Below are 12,444 nucleotides of genomic sequence, written 5' to 3' on the forward strand. Positions count from 1 at the left end.
TTCTGGTCTGCTATAAACTGCACGTCCTGCTGGGGCGAGGCTGGGGCTGCAGGACCTTTGAGGTCTCTTCCAACCAGATCTGCTCTGTGAGTCTGTGATTCAGTGCAATGAAAACAAAGCTGTGAACATCTACAGCTGCTGCCCAGATGTGGCTGCCCAGAGCCTGTGTGAGGGTTTCAGGGGAACCACCTCCTGCCGGCCTCGCACGTAAGGGCCAGAGGAGGGGAGAGAGCCTTGGTTTTATAAACCTTGACCGAGGAGACACGAGGCCTCCTTTGATCTGCAGATAGAGAAATGATCTTTTGATTTCAGATGATGAAAATGAATAACCATCTGCTGAGGAACAGCTACGGACCCACGTTTTATTGAGGCCAGATGGTGGCCAGGGCTCCGACGTCTGAATTCAATTAGCTGCTTGTGCCTGCGTCAGTAACGCTGGATCCACCCAGTCATGTTTTTGGAACAAATATTATAATATTCCCATGGATCCTCCAGACAGTGGGAGGTGTTTCCTTCACTGTGAAGGTTTTGGGAAGTGATGACTTTGTCTCATTTCCATCTTACCCTACTCTGCATTTTTAGTCCTTCGCTTCCCCAGGCTTGGAGCTTTCCCCAGGATCTCGGAGCCAGCTGTGGTGCTGAGTAAAGACATCCCCAGCTCCAGTCTGCCTGTCAGGGCTCATGTTCTGGCTTTTCCCAGCACCTCCATCTCCCCTCTGCCTCCCCTGCTCTGGGACCAGGCTTGTGGTGGTTTTGAGAACATATCCCCCGCTCCTGACCTAAGCCAGATCTGCTCAGATGGATGTCTGCTTGGGTTGACTGAATGATCCTAGAGAGCTTCTCCAACCAAAACAATTCTCTGCTTCTAACCCAAGCCACATCTACTCAGGTCAATGTCTGCTTAGGTGGAAGGGTGGACTTGATGATCTTAGAGGCCTTCTCCAACTGAAACAGTTCTATGATTGTATGAGAGGAGAGTTAGACTGGAGGTGAGGAAGAAATTCTTGCCAGTGAAGATGTGGAGAGCCTGGCACAGGCTGCCCAGGGAGGCGGTGGATGTCCTCTCCCTAGAGGTGTTCAAGGCCAGGTTGGATGAGGCCTTGAGCAAGCTGGGCTGGTGGGAGCCCATGGCAGGGGGGTTGGAACTGGATGATCTTGAAGGGTCTCCCCCAACACAAACCACTCTGTGATTCTATGAGTCTGTGATCCTCTGATCCTAACCTAAGCCAGACCTATTCAGTCTCCTTTCCATGGTGCTCACCAGGGATTCACTCGGGGCCCAGCTCTGCTGAGAGCAAGGTTTCCACCACCTTGCAATCTGGAAGGGTGGCATGATGCAAAGGCACAACCCTTTCACAGGGTGCAGAAGGGTGGGAATGACCAGAGCCAGCAGCCACAGCAGATGGGCAGCTTTCCTGCCTGGGGAAGCCAGGCTACACCAAGCCCAATTAGCTGCTGTGATCTTTCACATCTAAGGAGCTGGATGTTCCTTTTGTGTTGGGTTGGGGTTTTTTCTTGTTTTGTTTTTTTCAAGGTGTGGCTCAGCACCACAGGTTACACTCAGCAAGCTGCATGTTGGCAGCAATTTGCCTCTCTGCAGTCTTGGAAGTGGGAAAAATCCTGTTCCGGGAGCAGGCTGGGCAGAAGCCCTGGGAGCAGCAGGTTGTAATTAGGGGCTGGAAGAACCTCTCTCCCAGACCGCACCTTCCTCTGCCTCCTGAGAACTCAGCTGCACCAGGGACAGCCTCCAGCCAGGCTCCTCAGCAGGAAGTGTCCCTACCAAAGGGGGGGTGGTGGTTGGTTTCTCCTGGTTGGTTTTGGGGTGTGTGTGTGGAGGGCTGGAGCTGTCAAGCTGGATTGCTATTTATAGATTTGCAGCTGGAAAGGTTTTGATTTTCCCTCCTCTTTCTCTGCATGCAGTGCAGACACTGCAGGCTGGGCTCAGGCTAGGAGGGAGCAGCTTCTGCAGAGCCCTGTGTTCACAGAACCACATAGAGCCATAGGATTGGTTAGGTTGGAAAAGACCTCTAGGATCATCCAGTCCAAGCAGCAACCCAACACCACCATGGCCAGCAAACCATGGCCCCAGGTGCCATGGCCACAGGGCTCTTGAACACCTCCAGGGGTGGGGACTCCACCACCACCCTGGGCAGCCTGTGCCCGTGCCTGCTATGCCAGAACAGCCCACAACAGAGATTACCACACAAAGCCTCACTCAGACCCCTCTCCTCACAGAAGGAGATGCTCTGCAGACACCCCCAGCCTCTGAGTCCAGCCACCAGCCTCTGCTCCTCATCCCTCTGCCCTGGGACCACAGCCAGCAGTTCCTTCTCTGTACCAACCACCACTTCTCACCGTGGGCTCAGCATCACTGCTGCTCTGGACCATGCCTGCAGCACAGTGTGGTGATCCACAGGGATCCTGCTTTGGCTGCTCCTCATCACCTCCAGCCCCTAGCTGGGGGTGTCTGACCATCCCCATCCGACCCTGGGACAGGGTCTGCAACCCCAGCATGTACCTCTGCTACCTCCCTCCCTCCCCCCTTTTGTCCCTTTCTCAACCTTCTGATCACCCAGACTCTGGCCACTGCAGCTGGGGGAAGGGGGCAGCCAGCTGAAACATCCTGACACAGAATCATTTTGGTTGGAAGAGACCTTGCAGAGCACAGAGCCCAACCGCTCACCCCGCACTGCCAGCTCAGCACTAAGCCCTATGAGGAGAGGCTGAGGGAGCTGGGATTGTTTAGCCTGGAGAAGAGGAGGCTCAGGGGTGACCTTATTGCCCTCTACAACTACCTGAAGGGTGGTTGTAGCCAGGAGGGAGTTGGCCTCTTCTCCCAGGCAACCAGCACCAGAACAAGGGGACACAGTCTCAAGCTGCGCCAGGGGAGGTTCAGACTCGAGGTGAGGAGGAAGTTCTTCACCGAGCGAGTCATTCGGCATTGGAATGGGTTGCCCAGGGAGGTGGTTGAGTCATCGACCCTGGAGGCGTTCAAGGGGAGATTGGACGTGGCACTTGGTGCCATGGTCTAGTCATGGGGTCTGCGGTGTCAGGTTGGACTCGATGATCCTCGAGGTCCTTTCCAACCTAAGTGATACTGTGATCTAAGTCTCACTATCAAGATGGAGAAGCCATCCTTCACATGGTTCCACCACCCACCTGAGCACCGAGGAGCCCAGGAGCTCCTCAGGCTGTCCTGCTTCCTCTGTTACACTGAGGAAATCTGACCCAGGATGATGCATTCCAAACCCTGTTCCACATTGTCCCGCTGTCCGGAGCAGCCTGGTCACGTAGCAACCACCCCGAGCTGCCCAGGGTGACGTCTCTTGTTCCAGGGGTTCCTCACCAATCCTCTCTTTGACTCTGGTTCAAGACTGGCTCTGGATCAGCAGCACGTGGCTGCATTCCTCCGCTCTGATGTCGTTGCTGGGATTTGCTGATTTCATGTTCCTGTCACTGCAGAGCCTCACTAAGGCCCTGGCTGCCCCTGCTGGAAGGTTCACCTCCTCCCTACCTGCCCTGGGGACCACTCATGGCCCTTCAGAGCACACCTGAGAAACCCAGAGGGACACTGTTCTGGGCTGGATCTGCTCCTCAGCAGCAGCCTGAGCTAGTTGAGGATGACCCTGCTCAGTGCAGAGGGGGTTGGACTGGATGACCTTTAGAGGTCCCTTCCAACCCAGATGATTCTATGACTGTGAGCTTTCTGCACCACCATGGTTAGAGACTTATTAGCTGTGAGAGGATTACAAACACAACACACAGCAAGGCTAGAGCTGCTCCCTGGAGAGAAGGCTCCAGGGAGACCTCAGAGCAGCCTGCCAGTACCTGAAGGGGGCTGCAGGAAAGCTGGGGAGGGATTTTTGACAAGGGCTGGGAGTGACAGGATGAGGATGAATGGCTTTGAGCTGGGAGAGAGGAGATTAAGACTGGAGATGAGGAAGAAATTCTTGAGAGTGAGGGTGGTGAGACTCTGGCACAGGTTGCCCAGGGAGGCTGTAGCTATCCCCTCCCTGGAGGTGTTCAGGGCCAGGCTGGATGAGGCCCTGAGCAAGCTGTGCTGGTGGGAGGGGTCCCTCCCATGGCAGGGGGCTGGAGCTGGCTGAGCTTTCAGGTCCCTTCCAACCCAGCTCCTTCCATGGCTCTATCACAACGACTCATTTCCGAGGGCTTCTCTCCTCCACAGTAAAATGTCAGCCCTTGGCCAGATGGGCTTTGCTCAGAAGAGCTCTGAAGCAGAAGCCATGAGCAGCAGAGTGGAGGGCTGAGGAAATGGAGCAGGTTCTCATTAGGGTGCAGCACATGGAGTAATTGCTTGAGGAAGCAGGGGGCTGGAAGGATCATTTCATCCTGGATCCCCCAGCGGCTGCAGCCTCGCCTGTGTGCGCAGCTGCTGCAGGCCTGGAAGAGAGTTTTACAGCTCTAACCCAAACAGCCCTTGCTCCTTCCTTCCCAGCAGCTCTCAGGAGCCTGTATCTGATCCAACACACCGACTTGGGGGGTGGTTTTTTTCCTTCTGAAGTGCTTGATGAAGCAGTTTGCTGCTCCAAAACAGGATTTGAGGCAGCTAGTTCACAGCTGACACCCTTCAACCTGCATTAGTCGACTCTACGCCACAGTCATCGCTCTGGCTTCTCTGCCTCCCTGCATCAAGCTCACAGAAGCAGCCCCACTGTGCTGGTACCAGGTCTTCTGGCTTCCAGATTCACAGGTTGCACTGGGGACCCTCAAAGGTCATCTTGTCCAAGCCCCCTGCAGTCAGCAGGGACAGCTCCAACTAGATCAAGCTGCCACATCAACTCTCATCCTGAATGTCTCCAAGGGATGTGGCCTCACCTCTTTTCCATCTTCACAGTTGGTCTCATTCAGGGGACCCACCAGAGACCCTCTGGTAGGCCTTTAGGGACTCCCTTAGGCCGTTTTTGGGCTCCCAAAGCTCGGTGCAGAACCCTCTGCACAGGCTCAGTCCACCCACCCCCACCTCTCCCCTCCCCATCACACATCCCTGACGTCACTGGCACCCATTTCCAAGTGTTCTGAGCAAGGCTCAGAGCTGGCTGGTGGAAGCAGAGCTGTGACTAATAATTTTTGAGGGAAAGCACTTGATGTCAAAACAAGTGAGGAGTGAAGCAGAGCCATGTGGTGCAGAGATGGATGTGGGGAGCTAGGGAGGGGCTTTTTGGAGGCCAAATTCCCCTTTTTCACAGAACCACAGCCTGGGTTGGGTTGGGTTGGGAGGGACCTTAGAGATCATCTGGTTCCAACCCCCCACCTCCCCTCCCCCCACCATGGGCAAAGACACCTCCTCAAGGGAGAAGCCAAGCTGCCTTATTTCTTCATGTAGAATGAGGCAGAGAAGGAAACCTTCCTTCTTTCCTCCTTTTAGATCCTCACATTTGTAGAGAGCTGCTGAATCACACCCTCCTGATAAGCTGTCAGGGAGAGGACCTCCTTGGCACAGACTCCTGGCCACCGTGGGCCAGCCCACCGTGGCTGCTGAGGCCAGAAGAGCTCAGGGAAGTGGCTGAGTAGCCATCCCTGGATGCCTTGGAAAGCCATCTAGACATGGTGCTCAAGGTGTGGTGTAGTAGTGGCCCTGGTAGAGTTAGCTAAGGGTTGGACTTGATCATCTTAGACATTAGCTCTCTAGACAGCTGCAACTAGGCGAGCTGCAAGACCCCTTCCAACCCAAACCACTCTATGAATCTCTAAGCCTCAGAGATCTCTTCCAACCATAGTGATTCTGCATCCTCACCCCACCAGAGCCCTGCCTAGCACAGGCTGTAACTTTGCACTGCAGCAATTTCCTTTCCTCATTACTCCTTCCCACAGCAAGAGGCTGCAGGTCTCAGGCTCCCCAGGTCTCCCCACCCCAACCAAGAGCTGTCCAAGCAGGCACACAGAAACCTGTCAGAAAAGTTGGTGGAGTGCAGGCCCAGGGGGCAGCTGATGCATCCAGCAGACAACTGCAACAGGTCCTTTCCTTATGAGCTCCACAGCCAGCCAGGTCTGTTCCAAGGAAACATCTGGGACTTGTGACTTGGTAAGGGAAACAAAACCAATTACTTTGAGTCATTTAGAGCAGGCAAAGGACTCAGCCCTGGCACCTGCTTTGCTTCCAGGAGGTATTCACACCCTATGGAGCCACATATATTTGGTTATTAACTATGAGACTGGGAGAGCAAAGGCTTCTTCCTCCCTCTCTCTCTCTCTCAAGCCCCAGTGTGGTGAAATCATTTCCCATTTACATCTGAATTAAAAAGCCCCAGTTCAGCAAAGCCCGCTGCAGCCCCAGCCAGCAGGGTGCTTTCTGCAGGTGTGGGTTGGTGATTCACCCTCCTGCTGGCTCCAGCCAGCACCTTCTGCCCACAGGTTATCTTCATCCTGCTCCTGGTGCTTCCCTGGGCCCAGGCAATTGCAAGCACACCCAAAGAAATTCCCATATCAAGCCTGTCTGGCCTCACCCTGTTTCTCAGCAGAGGGTTTGGAGCCTTTCCATGTCTCTTTGGCTCTTCCTCCCAGAGGAAGTCCTCCTTAATTCATACAATGGGCTGGGTTGGAAGGGATCTTAAAGGCCTCATCCCTGGAGACATCAATGACCAGACTTGATGTGTCCCTGCTGAGGGGGACAAGATGACCTTGGAGGGTCCCTTCCAACCCAGTGCAACCTGTGAATCACAGAACTGTTTCTGATGGAAGAGACCTCTAAGACCTCCGAGTCCAACCTTCAACCCAGCCCCACTGTGGCCATCAAACCATGGCCCCAAGTGCCACAGGCTTCTTGAACATCTCCAGGGACAGCAGCTCCACCACCTCCCTGGGCCACCTATTCTAATGCCTGACCACTCTTTCAACATCCAGTTCCAAACCTCTGCCACAGCTTTCCACCAGCTTCCTCGAGGCCTCATCCAGCCTGGCCTGGAGCACCTCCAGGGAGGAGGCAGCCACAGCCTCCCTGGGCAGCCTGGGCCAGGCTCTCCCCAGCCTTTTGAAAGCCTCAGCCAGAAGATCTGCCATTCCTGCCATGCTCTCCTAAGCTCTTCTGATTAGAGCAACAACCCTTCAAGCCTCCCCTATACCCCAGAGTGTCTCTTCTCTCCTTGCAGGGACCCGCCCTGCCACCAGCTCCTGCCCTGACCAACCCAGCCCCAGCCCCTCCACTCACACTCTGGGCTGCTCAGCCCAGAGGTCAGGAGCTTCAGACAAGTTCTTCAGGGCCTGAGGGGGCTGTTTGGGGGAATCCTGGCCTGTTCCCATGGATAACCATGGTGAGGAAGCAGGGAAACAGGCCCTGCACATGGAAGTGAAGCGTCCCAGGGCAGACAGAGCTGGCTGAAGCCCAGCAGTTTTGGCTACTCGTTAAAAACTCATCAGAAATACTAAAATGCACTGTTGTTGGGGTGGGCTGTTTGCTAGCCATCCCTTGGGAAGGCTGGTATTGTTCCCAGCCAGCACTGAGGAGCTGTCAGGATGCCCAGAGCATGACAAGACCAGCTCAATGCCTCCAGTAAGCCCAGCCTCACTGGAAACCACAGTGCTGGGCTGGACAGCTCGGGGCTCTGCTTGTGCTTTGTCCAGAGTTCAGCCCTCTCAGAGCTCAGACAGCACAAGGAGCTTCCTGAGGAGAGCTGTCTGAACAGCAGAGGAGTTTCATCATGGCCAGCTAACCAAAACCAGGCCTCCTCTCAGATAATCTTCACAGATAGGAGCAGGGGAAATACAAACCAGGTGACCAAGTTGCCCCAGGGAAGGTTTAAGTTGGACATCAGAAGAAACTTCTTCCCTGCAAAGGCTCTCAAAGGCTGGGCCAAGCTGCCCAGGGAGGTAGAGGTGTCCCCATCCCTGGGGGTGTTTCAGGGAGGCAGAGATGTGGTGCTGAGGGCCATGGTTTAGCCCCAGCCTTGGTAGAGCTAGAGAATGGTTGGACTGGATGAGCTGAAAGGGCTTTGCCAACCAAAACACTCCTGGGATTCTATGACCTCAGGGACTAACCCAGCTTGGCAGAGTTTGCTCCCTTAATCACCTTGGCTGCAGCTCAGCATCACCAACATCAGTGCCATGGAGAGGATCTGAGGGCTGCAGCACCTGAGGTTCAGCCTGGAGAAGCGAAGGCTCTGGGGAGACCTTAGAGCTGCATTTCAGTATCTGAAGGAGATATATCTCCTATATATATATATCTGGGGAGGGACTGCTCAGAAGGGCCTGGGGGGATAGGATGAGAGCAATGGTTTGGGGCTGGGGCAGGGCAGAGGTAGGTTGGGCATCAGGAGGGAGTTCTGCAGAGGGAGGCTGGGGAGAGCCTGGGACAGGCTGCCCAGGGAGGGCGTGGAGGCCCCATCCCTGGAGACACTCGAGGTCAAACTCGATGGGGCCCTGAGCAATCTGTTCTCGTTGGAGGTGTCCCTGCTGCTGCAGGGGGGCTGGCCAAGGTGCCCTGGGGAGGTCCCTTCCAGGCCCTGTGTGCTCAGTGAGGTGTGGGGTGTCGCTGCTCAGCAGTGTCACACTGCCACCAGAGCCTGTGCTGGGACTCAGCTGCCGGAATTCTGGAGGTGGAAGACCTTTATTTAGCCTGATCTTCCAGCATGAAACCTCCTCCAGGCTTCCAGTGAAACCCCTCTCACAGCGTGGCAGAGTGCTGAGTAACAGGACAAGTTCAGCTGAATGCTGTGACCTCTGCCAAGCTGCTCAGCCTGCTGCTGTTTTGGATACCAAACTACTTTCCTCAGAAAGTCACTTCCTCAGAAGTCACTTCCTCAGAAAGCTGGTGGGAGGTCCTCAGGTTTGGTTGTCTTCTGCCCTTCTAAAGCACAAATCAAATCCACTTCTGTTTGTAGGGAGAAGCCTGACACCTCCTTGAACCACAGACAGCTTTTGAAGCACGTTCTGCCTTGGCTTCAGCGAGGCTCTTGCCTCTCCTGCAGCCAGCCATGGGTGAAGTTAGGGCTTTGTGCAGTGCTGGGGCACCACCCCCACCCCCAAATCACACAGCCAACCTCCCAGGAGAGAAACAGCCACTCTTCTGGCATCTCCTTCCCTCCACTCACAGCTTACTGACATGGGGTGGAAATTCCCTGGCAGGAGCCTCTGCTTCCTTTCTGCATGCTCCTGAGAAAAGAGGTGAAGGAAGTTCCAGGAGGGGAGCTGTGGGGTGCTAGAGCTGCATCCTCACCCAGGACTCACTCAGACTCTTTAAAAGGAACCCCAGCATGTGTTAAAGCTGGGGTAACAATGAGGACCACTGCCAGATGTCTGATGTTGCTTAACTGAAGCCAGCAGAGCTCTCCTCCTTGCCTCCATGGAAGGAGAAACAGCTACATGGTGTTGGGAAGAGGTTAGAAAAGGTTTGTTTAAATTGGAGGAGACCTTTAAGATCATCCATTCCCCCAGCACAGCCAAGCCCACCACTAAACCATGTCCCTCAGCACCACACCTCCATGCCTTTGAAACCTCTGCAGGGATGGGGACTCCACCACTGCCTTGGGCAGCCTGGGCCAGGGCTTGGCAGCCTCTGGGGGAAGAAAATTGTTCCTCATGTCCAACCTAAGCCTGCCCTGGCACAAAGCCTCTCCTATTGCATGTTCCATTGGAGAGGAGCTGCCCTCCACCTTGCTCCAGCCTCTTTCTGGGCAGGTGCAGAGAGTGATGTCCTCCATACACACAGACCCTTCCAGGCCACTGCTCAGCTCACATGGAGGAAGTGCTGGCCCTCACCCTTGGGCAGAAGGGCATGAAACCACAGAGCACTCCCATGGCAGGAAGCAACTCCTGCCTCTGCCATGGGCTCCAGCTCCCAAGTAAGAACAAGATGCAAGCATCCAAGGGAAGGTCTGACCTCCATCCCCCCCAGCCAGAGGACAACCAACCATGTGTGGCTCCAGAGGCACCTTCTGCTGATGCCCATCTACCCCTGAGTGTTGTCATCCACTCAGAGCTGTCATGGAGCTCTGGGGCTGCCACCAGGGTTGGCAAGACAGAAGCACAGCCACATAACCCATGGGACCTCCACAAGCCACCATCCCTTGCCACCACTGTCCTACCTTGTTTCTTTCCACTGCAAGACATGGAAACCCCCCAGAGCCTGCTAGCAGCCATGTACCAAGAGCAGCTGAGGAGGAGGAGGAGGAGGAGAGTGACTCAGAGGAGGGGAGACTTCCAGGTCAGCCTGACCCTGGGGGAACCACCAGTGCCTGTGTCCCACGGGGGAAGTGAGATGGGGAAGTGGAGTGAACTGGCACAGGAGGTCAGCAGCAGGTCAGGTGGGATCATAAGAGGCACTTCTGAGCTTGACTTCAGATGAAGTTCAGGACCCAATGCTCATCCTTGTGTCTGGCATGAGGGTGTGTGACTGGGGTGGCAAATGTGGCTGTGGAGGTGCTGAGGGCCTGGAGCAGCTCTGTGAGGAGCAAAGGCTGAGAGCCCTGGGGTTGTTGAGCCTGGAGAGGAGCAGCCCCAGAGGGGAGCTGAGCAATGCTCAGCAGGAGCTGAAGGAGCTGTGGGGGGCAAGAGGCTGGGGCTCTGCAGAGGTCCCTTCCAACCCCACCATGCTGGGTTCTGGCACTCTATGTCTCGATGCCTCCCACCTCCAGCATTCAGAAGCTAAGTTTGTTCTTCACTTTCACTGCTGGTGCTGTCTCTCCATTGCCTGATTTTACCTCTATGGACATTTTCTGTACCAAATTCTGCCAGTGGAGTGCCCTGGGACTTTTTACCGTCAGAAGCACCCTCTGAGTTTCAAACTCTGTCTCTCAGTCCCATGAAAATAACCCAGCAAGAATGTACTCCCCTCAGCTCTGGAGGCTCAGCACGGTGCAGGATTTACTCTTCACCCCTCCCCAGCCAAGGACATTCTTGTCCTCCACCAAGACGTCCTAGCAACTGCCCTACGGTGAGCGCCGGGCCCCAGCGTCTGCTGCTGGGCTGATGATGGATTGCTTTTCCCTGCTTGGATCAAGAGAGGGAAAGGAGGGAAGGAGTGAAATGAATAGAAGTGAAACCACTGGTTGGGCTGAGGACACCACTGCACCACCCACCACGCATCAGCAGATCTGCTCTCTGCAGCCTGCCCGGCGATGCCGCCGCGCTCAAATGTCACATTGTGCCCCGCGACACCCAGGAAGCCACAGCAGCACAAACCCTCCGCTGTTCCCTGCCTCCCTTCCCCAAGGCAAAGCACTGGGAACAGCGAAAACAAAATCATGGGACTGAAATAATAAGAATTAAAGGGGAAAAAAAAGGAGAGAGAAAAGAAAAAGCAGCACATCACAAGACCTGTGGGATGGAGCTGGGCAGGGGACCACGTGTGGCACAGCACAGCCACCGCGGCCTGGGCTCTGCTCCCCGCGGGGCACCACGCAGCAGCACCTTCTCAGCTGCCCCTTCTCCCTCCTTCCTGCCTCTTTCACAGAGTCCCAGCGTGGTGAGGGCCATTCTGACCAGCCCAACATCACACTCTGCATCTCTTCAGCCAGCAAGGGAAGCCCTCCTGCTCTCCTGATGAAAAGGAAATAAAGGAAGGGGATCAAAGAATGGTAGAGGTTGGAAGGGAGCTCTGGAGCTCATCCAGTCCAACCCAACCCCTAAAGCAGGGCACCCACAGCAGCTTGCCCAGCAGCACAGTGCCCAGCTGGGCTTGGAAGCTCTCCACCCCAGGAGACTCCACAACCTCTCTGGGCAGCCTGCTCCAGGCCTCCAGCACCCTCACAACAAACAACTTTCTCCTCCTGCTCAGGTGGCGCCTCCTGGGCTCCAGTCTGTGCCCCCTGCCCCTTGTCCTGTCCTTGGGCACCACTGAGCAGAGCCTGGCCCCAGCCTCTTGACCCCACAGCTCCTTCAGCTCTTGCTGAGCATTGCTCAGCTCCCCTCTGGGGCTGCTCTGCTGCAGGCTCTCAGCCCCAGGGCTCTCAGCCTCTGCTCCTCACAGAGATGCTGTGCAGAGTGGCTCCCTGTGTGTGCCTATAGCAGGCTGGAAGCCATGTGGTGTGATTTCTGCAGCAGGAAACATGATCTGTTGACCTTCAGAAGAGAGAGGTGATTTTCATTACCTTGAGAGCAGGGTTTTACAGGGCAGCCATCCCTCTCACTTGGGAAGCACGCAGAGACCAGCCCCTCAGCCCCACTCTCTCTTCCTCCCTGCATTATTACCCATTATAAATCCTTCCTGAAAGCCACTTTCCAAAGCTTCAGGCTGAGGCCACTAAATGTTCCTTGGCTCCATCTCAGGGAAGTTCATCACTGCTGAATGATTTTGCTCAATTCCTTCAATGAGGACAGCAAGAGGAACCCCTCAACCCCTGCTGTGTGGCACCCTGCCCACTCCCCGAGCACCTCATGCCCTGGGAGGTGTTGGAGCTCTTCACTACTGTTGGCAAAGCAAACTTTGCAAGAACCCAGATCCTCTGACTCCTGGTCTCGTGCCCTGATCACAAGATGAGCTTTCCCTCTGCA

At 55.3% G+C, this 12,444-nt stretch overlaps 1 long non-coding RNA gene across 1 annotated transcript in view; it reads right to left on the bottom strand.

Annotated features, from left to right (window-relative positions):
* Positions 1 to 5,974: 5,974 nt before the first annotated feature.
* The window catches only part of LOC137450843 (uncharacterized), a 36,934-nt gene continuing 30,464 nt past the window's right edge, over positions 5,975 to 12,444 (bottom strand). Inside the window, exon 3 of the long non-coding RNA XR_010989662.1 lies at positions 5,975 to 6,039. This is a non-coding gene — a long non-coding RNA (uncharacterized lncRNA). The remainder of the gene's footprint in view (positions 6,040 to 12,444) is intronic.

This window comes from Melanerpes formicivorus, unplaced genomic scaffold (genome assembly GCF_026170545.1).
Source record: "Melanerpes formicivorus ecotype bairdi unplaced genomic scaffold, bMelFor1.0.p_v2 SCAF_38, whole genome shotgun sequence".
Classification (NCBI taxonomy): domain Eukaryota; kingdom Metazoa; phylum Chordata; class Aves; order Piciformes; family Picidae; genus Melanerpes; species Melanerpes formicivorus.